This window comes from Brassica napus, chromosome C4 (genome assembly GCF_020379485.1).
Source record: "Brassica napus cultivar Da-Ae chromosome C4, Da-Ae, whole genome shotgun sequence".
Lineage (NCBI taxonomy): Eukaryota > Viridiplantae > Streptophyta > Magnoliopsida > Brassicales > Brassicaceae > Brassica > Brassica napus.
The window spans coordinates 17,180,636-17,187,931 of record NC_063447.1 but is presented as its reverse complement, the minus strand read 5'-3'; the positions used below and the strand labels follow the sequence as shown (position 1 = coordinate 17,187,931).

Sequence of the window (7,296 nt, the reverse complement as noted above, 5' to 3'; positions counted from 1 at the left end):
AATAATAATTCGAAAATATATATATATATATATAGAAGAAGATACAAATACATGTGAAAGTTTGAAACAATCTATTCAATGAAAAAAATATACAGTAAACTTATTATTTTTTTTAAATTTATAGACACATATATATTATAATATATACTAATTTAGAATTAGAAACAAAATATCAAACAAGTGAGAATATAAGCAAAGGAGAGACATGCCACGTCTGCACTAAAAATCATCCAATTAAAAGACTATATTTTGACATGTCACACAGCTTTGTCGATTGAAGAGATTAATTGGGCTGTTCCTTTGCTCTCCAAAAATTAAATCATGGCCTATATCCAGCCCATCTTCCAAAACTTCATCTCCTAATCAATCAATCTGACTATTCATTCGTCTTCACCGTTTCTTTTTTCCTGCAATCACCGTTACTGTAAATCACCTCATCATCAATCAATGTTGCTCTTTAATCCCTTCTTGATGGTTTCGTTCCATCTCCCATTGATCCTCCTCTTACATAAGTCGCTTCATATAAACATAAAAATCAAGCCAAAATCGAAAACCTCCACTAACGAAACTACAGTTACGACCATGAAATCCACCAGAAAGTTTCCCTCTCCACCGGCAAGTCTCATGTCGCCGAAGTTTCGCCAGGACCAGCCGAATTTGAACTAAATTTTGGTTAATCCATTTTTGGGAGGCAAAAAACATTGCAAAAATTGGCTTAGAGCTGCTATGATCAAGATGGATGTCGCTTCAGAGGGTACCAATCTCACGACGAAGTTCTTGCATCCTAATGATCGTTGTATCTAGGTTCGATTCTCAAAACACTATATTGGTTTGTGGGCTTCAGAAAAGTTGAGAACTTTTCTTTAAATTTGTATGCAGGAGATCGATGTTGAGTTGGAGGCTAAACAGAAGAAATATCTTCCCAGACAAAGACATAATTAAGAGGTATATACAAAAGCGTTTTAGTGACTGGCTTTTTGTTAGAAGTGCAGAAGTTGAATATTTTCTTCATATTCTGCAGTCATTGAATGATGAAACTAAAGACTCTGCTTGCTTCACGAGAAAATTTTACGTCAAATCTGCAAAAGCTCCTGCTAGAATCGGAAAGGTAAAGTTGCTCCTTTGCACATGTAAGAATTACAATTAACTTGGCAAAGGATGATGTTTGGGTAAGATTGTGTTTTCTTTAGGCTTTTTTTTTTTGAATTCTTAGATATCATTTGATTACTGTTTTGGTTTTTAGGGGAAGTTGTGGCTTCTGGATCAACTATTCAAGAAGCATGTCTATGGAGTGTACGTTTTTGGCCATATTTACTGCTAAATATTTACAAGTTTAACCCCGACCTGTTATATTGTTTGAGTAGACATAACTCCTTACCAACTAGAAAATTACGGTAGCTATATGTTTACACTTTCGTGCATATTGCTAATGATTGATGACACAGGCGTGCTGGTGGTGAAAAGATGTACAACGTGTTTCATAACCAATTTCTGGTAGCTCTGAAGAGACTTCAAGTTGACAAGCAGGTAGCAATATCTATTCGAGGCCTGCTGAAACATTTTTGAGACTCTAACAACTCTAACTTGCATCTCTAATATAAAATGAATAAGCAGAGCAACCTACCCAAAAAAATAGGCACTAATGGTCTCTCCTTTTTTTTGTTTGATTTTAATAGTACGATGTTTATGTGATCTTGCAGGAACTGGTTCACAAGTCTGCTAATGAGACAGTTGTACGTTCTCTTCTTCTGTTTGTAATATATAAACTATCTCAAACGACTTATTTTCTTTGGTCAAATGTTCTAGATGGTTTCAACATATACAAGAATTAAAGCAATACCCATTGGCCATATTCGCCTCATAAATGGGGACAACCTAGACACTCAGACACCCATGACTTCAAAGACGCTAGGAGGTGTGTTCGTTTACTTGAAGATACCAACTTTGTTTGCTTCCGTGATATTTTCATCTAAAGCATTGAGGACTGCTAACTTGCGCTGGGTCGAAACGCTTTTGTGGTTATCTCAGATCCGATTGTTGCAATGCATGTCCTCCGAGAAAACATTTCCTCATCACAAGGTGACATGGTTTTCAATTGGAAAATGATCCATTTTGTTTTTGCTTTGTTAGGTACCATCAAATAACTTCTTTTGTGTTTCTTCAGTGAATTCTTACTGAGATCTTAGAGCTGGTTATGAGGAAAGTGTTGGTACCAGTAGACCTTAGTTACTTGGAAGTTAAGAAGCAGAGGTAAAGTAGGTTTGTACTGTCCATGTTTTTATATATTGCAGTGCTAAAGGCATAAATGATAAGATCTTTTTTTAATCTGTGTTGCAGCTGAAACTCATGATTCCCTACATTGTATGATTGTATCTAGAAGCTATGGTCAAAATATTTAGTGCCTGTTCAGAGGAAATGATACTGAAGTCTGAGAAACTCTTAAGAGAGAGAGAAGTCTCAAGCAGAGGGGACATCATCAAGTTGGATCTTGAAGTAAAATTCTAGAGTCCCTTCACATCATAGGGCTAAGGTTTTTGATTTTTGAGTGTACTCTTCACCAAGTTTTTATAGTAAGCTGATCCATTCTTAAATTTTTCTATTACATCACATGCAGTTTATGAAAACTCTTTTTTTGAGGCAGAGCATTCCTCTAATTTCTACTTCATGTATTGTGATATGGAAGTTTTCTCCAGCCATATGAATCGTTCCGAGGCAAAGGCGAAGGTCCAAAGCCATCTGAAGATTATAAATGATAGCCTTGGTGTTCGGTCCTCACTTTGTAATTTTCCCAAGCAGGATATAGATATTGAGAAATTTCAGCAAAGGGACTACTCAAATCTCAAATTTGAAGTAAATTAATTTATTTCCGCATAGGTCATCGACAATTCTTAAAATAAGACTTACTAGAAGAGCATGTAACATTTTTCTTTTTTTAGTTTCTCATCTAATAGTGTCATTTTATTGGCATGTCTGCTAAAATTAATTTATGGGTATAAATGTATATTACTTTTTTTTAGTGAAATAATTTGGTCATTTTGATATTTATGAATTATATTTATAGTTAAAAATTTAGGGTCATCTTATAATTTTCTAAAAAAATTAATTAGTGGTACAATGATCTTTTTTTAATTTTAAATTAAAAGTAAATGTTGTTAAAATAAATATGAAAAAATGATATTAAGAATTTTGTAGTTTAAGCAATATTTCCATATATTATTGAACTTTGTTAATACTCAAAACCTTTTCGATGTTGTTTTACTACTTTTCTGCCTTATGCAACATCGTAAAGAAAGAGGGATCAAAGAAAAACTATTAGCTTATTTTGGTTTCCAACATAAACACATATCCATCTTTAACTATCTCAAACTTTAGCAATATATGAAAATACCAGCTCAACAGCACAGACATGCAACGAGAACAAACACGGTCGAAGTTCTAATGTTATTCATGCAATTTATATTTTTGTTACATAGACTCAGAGGTGCAAGCACTAAAATCATATGTAAGCGACAAAAAAAAAGATGCCTTCTTTATAAAATAAATGTCTTATAAAATCAGCCGCTTGAAAAACACTAAATAATAATTCTAAAGCATAAATTATCTCTCTTCTTCTCTACAAAAAATGTCTTCTTTGTTCCTTAAAAGTCTTCTTTGTTGTATGTTCCCATTAGTGTCTTATGTTCGATGACATCGTTCCATCCGATTAACGTATAAAGTTCTGATTATTATTCACAGTTTGACAAAATAGATGAAAGTAGATAACAAAAGATAGTTTTTCCTTACTTAGGCTTCAATTGGTAACTGTTGAATTGAATGGAAAAATAAATAAAAGAATGAAAAAACATTCAGTTAAGGAAATGAAAAGCGAGAAGTATATGGATTTTTGTTCATTTCATTCCTCATAGAAATTGGAGAGTGAATTTTTTCTGGGCAAATCTCCAAAATAGCACATTTCTAAGTTTATATCACAAAAATAGCACTCAAAAACTAAAATGACCAAAATAGCACATTTCTAAGTTTATCCTTTGAAAATTTTAATTTTTTTATTTTTCAAAATTTGAAATCTTATCCCCAAAACCTCATTTCTCAACTCTAAACCCTAAACCCTAAACTCTAAACTCTAAACTCTAAACCCTAAACCCTAAACCCTAAACCCTAAACTCTAAACCCTAAACCCTAAACTCTAAACCCTAAACCCTAAACTCTAAACCCTAAACCCTAAACCCTAAACTCTAAACCCTAAACCCTAAACCCTAAATCCTAAACTCCACCCTTTAACTCTAAACCCTAAGTTTGTGACTTTTGATAAAACATTAAGTGCTATTTTTGTGACTTTTGACCTTGAGTGCTAGTTTAAGAACAAAAACTTGGTTTAGTGCTATTTTGTCTTTTTCTCATTTTTTCTTCATAATTTTTTTCATTCATAAGGAAATAAGAGGAAAAGAGTGGGTCCCATGAATTTATAATCTGACAAAAAATTCAACATGAATGGTATAAAATTTGAGGAATGAAAAATTCACCATCATTTTTTTCCTAAATTGTGGTCACCAATTGAAGCCTTAGAATTGTAAGAAAAAGTGAGATAAAGCTATTTCGTCAATATGAAATCTTAAGCTCAAAAATCTCTTTTACGTATTGTATTAAATATTGATCCGTGCGTCCGCACAGGTATTTGCTTTTGTAAACGTTTAAAATTAAATACATACATCATTGTACAAATTAAATTAGAAGAGACTAATTAATTAAATATAACTGAGTTAGTTTTATTATTCTGAAAATTTAAACGATTTTGATAAATTTAATTTCAATAAAATAATAAATTAATCTGATAATTTAATCTATTTTATAGATTTTTTTATGGATTGCAAAGTTGACTTTTGATTTTGATTTAAAAGTAAACGAAGGAATGCATATCTTCTAAATTTATTAGGTAGCTAAATATTAGGCAATTTCGTAACAATTTTTATGGAAATTACTATTTATAAGGTCAATGACATTGGATAATAATTATTGAGGAAAACTTAGGGTTAAGATTTATTTGTACTTCAGTTTTAATAGTTTAGATGATACCAAAAACACCAAAACAAAAAATGAAACAAAATTAAGTTAAAAATGACCAATAATATAATATAACTAACTAATTTTTTTGTTTAAAGTAACAAATCCAAACAAAATTAGTTACATTGTAATTAAACATTAAAATAAAAATATTTAAACCTGTAAACCGCGCGTAACGCGGTAAAAAACTCTAGTTTATATAAAAATAAATGAAAACAAAAATCTGCGCGGTTGCGCGGGTCGAGATCTAGTTTATTCTATTAAAACAACAGCCATGACTAGTTAATAAAAGTAATGTCCAACTTAAAATTTATGATACATACGTTTTAGTATAACTGAATTGAAATATAATAAATCGATGTAACCATCTTTTAAATTGCCTAATAATCGGCATGGGCCTTGATTTATAATATGTATTACAATTTTGGACCATGGGTATTGATCTTCACATGTTTGTTGCAGTTTAAATTATACTTTGTTATTTAAATAACATAAGTTTAAATTATATGTTTTTCATAATAGTCGAACAAATTTGGGTCATAGGCCTTGATTTATAATATCCATTTTAAATTTCATGACACATTATAATGTGTAATATTTTTTATTTGTTATAACATTATGTGTACTATTATGTGTAATATAATGTTATTATAATTATATATGAAATCAAATCATGAAACTTTAATGAAAAACATATAATTTGCATTTATTTAATTACTATTTGATTAATAAACAAAATTGTATACTATACTTTGTTATTTTCTTAAAAAGTAATATCTATTTATTTACGAGTAAAGTACAAAATTAATATGTGAAATGGCTATGGCACAAGTGTATAGTTATGTAGCATCACTAATTAAATACAATTATCGAAATTCTAAGTAATAATTTTTTAAAAAAATTATTTCACACAAATATGATTGCAAAAAAACACAAATATGCTTACAAAAAAATACAAATATGGTTACAAAAAAAGACACAAACATAAAAATTAAATTTCTACAAAAATATGTAAAACAAACAATATATCTGCCTTCTGAGAGGACGGGTCAAAATCTAGTTAATTATTAAAAAATGTGCGGCCACACTGCTTGTACTCCATCGAGGAACCACCAACACGATCCTCGCAGTACCGACAAAGGGGGCGAATCTAAGAGATGGCAACACACATTCTGAAAGTGGATTGTTTAACATCGGCAAGAGTTTTTTTTTTTTTGCTAAAAACATCGGGAAGAGTTTTTATACGGGCAACATTTTTTTGCTAAAAACATCGGCAAAAGTTTTATACGGGCAACATTAAAGAATTCAATAGATTCAATTAATTAACCAATGCTTACATCGCGTCTACGGTAGTTGTCATGAGAAATGATACACAAACAGTTGGACTTCTCCCCCTACTTGGTCTTTACCCGCCGGGTTCTTCCCCCGACCCGGGTCGGAGGGACCGTCGTTTGCCGTCTTCCCGCCGGAGCCCACCGAGCCATGACTCCCCGAAGGTGTCTGCAAGTACCTGCACCATCTAAGGTGCATTAAGTACGGGTCTCTGGCTTCCGCCGCTTGGCTGCTTTACCTAGCGGTTCTTCCAGCTGTGTGTTGGTTCATCTTGAATGCTCTGTTTCTTATCGTTGGCCGGAGTAATTGCTATTGTGTGTAGACTTGTCAACTCTTTAGTTTCTGAAAACTACATTGTTTGGTATTGAAGAGTCTCTCTGAAACTCACTCACCTGTCCACACTCTCTTCATCATGGCGAAGAGATTTTCTAGATCTGAAAAAGAGAAGTGGGTTTCTTCAAGTAAAAGTCAACCCCGACGAAACCCAGTTGTCATCCCAGAGTCAAATACCAGCTCCCTCATTGAAGAAAATAAGTTCACTCTCATAGGGCGCATCACCAACCCGAGGACACAAAATACTAGGGCCCTGGTGGACTTCTTCTTGCAACATTGGTCCGTTGTTGGACAGTTTACTGGGCGGGATCTTGGCCCCCATTTGTTCCAGTTCAAGTTTGAGTCGGAAAGGGACCTACTGGAGATTCTGAAGAAAGGCCCTTTCCACTTCAAACGCTGGATGGTTCTACTTCAAAGATGGGAACCCATAGTTTCCGATGATTTCCCATCTGACATTTCGTTCTGGATAAAGATTCATGGTATCCCCCTTCACTATTGGACTGACGGAGCTCTTCACGCTATTGGATCGGATCTTGGAGTGGTGGAAACTAAAGACGTCGACCAAGGGAGAGT

At 32.9% G+C, this 7,296-nt stretch overlaps 1 long non-coding RNA gene across 1 annotated transcript; it reads left to right on the top strand.

The window, feature by feature from the left end:
- Positions 1-201: 201 nt before the first annotated feature.
- LOC106433231 lies at positions 202-3,043 on the top strand. The gene is made up of 9 exons (XR_007322358.1): positions 202-804; positions 880-945; positions 1,022-1,108; positions 1,244-1,293; positions 1,446-1,527; positions 1,701-1,733; positions 1,807-2,079; positions 2,165-2,250; positions 2,338-3,043. It is a non-coding gene; the product is annotated as an uncharacterized LOC106433231 (long non-coding RNA).
- The last annotated feature ends 4,253 nt before the right edge of the window (positions 3,044-7,296 follow it).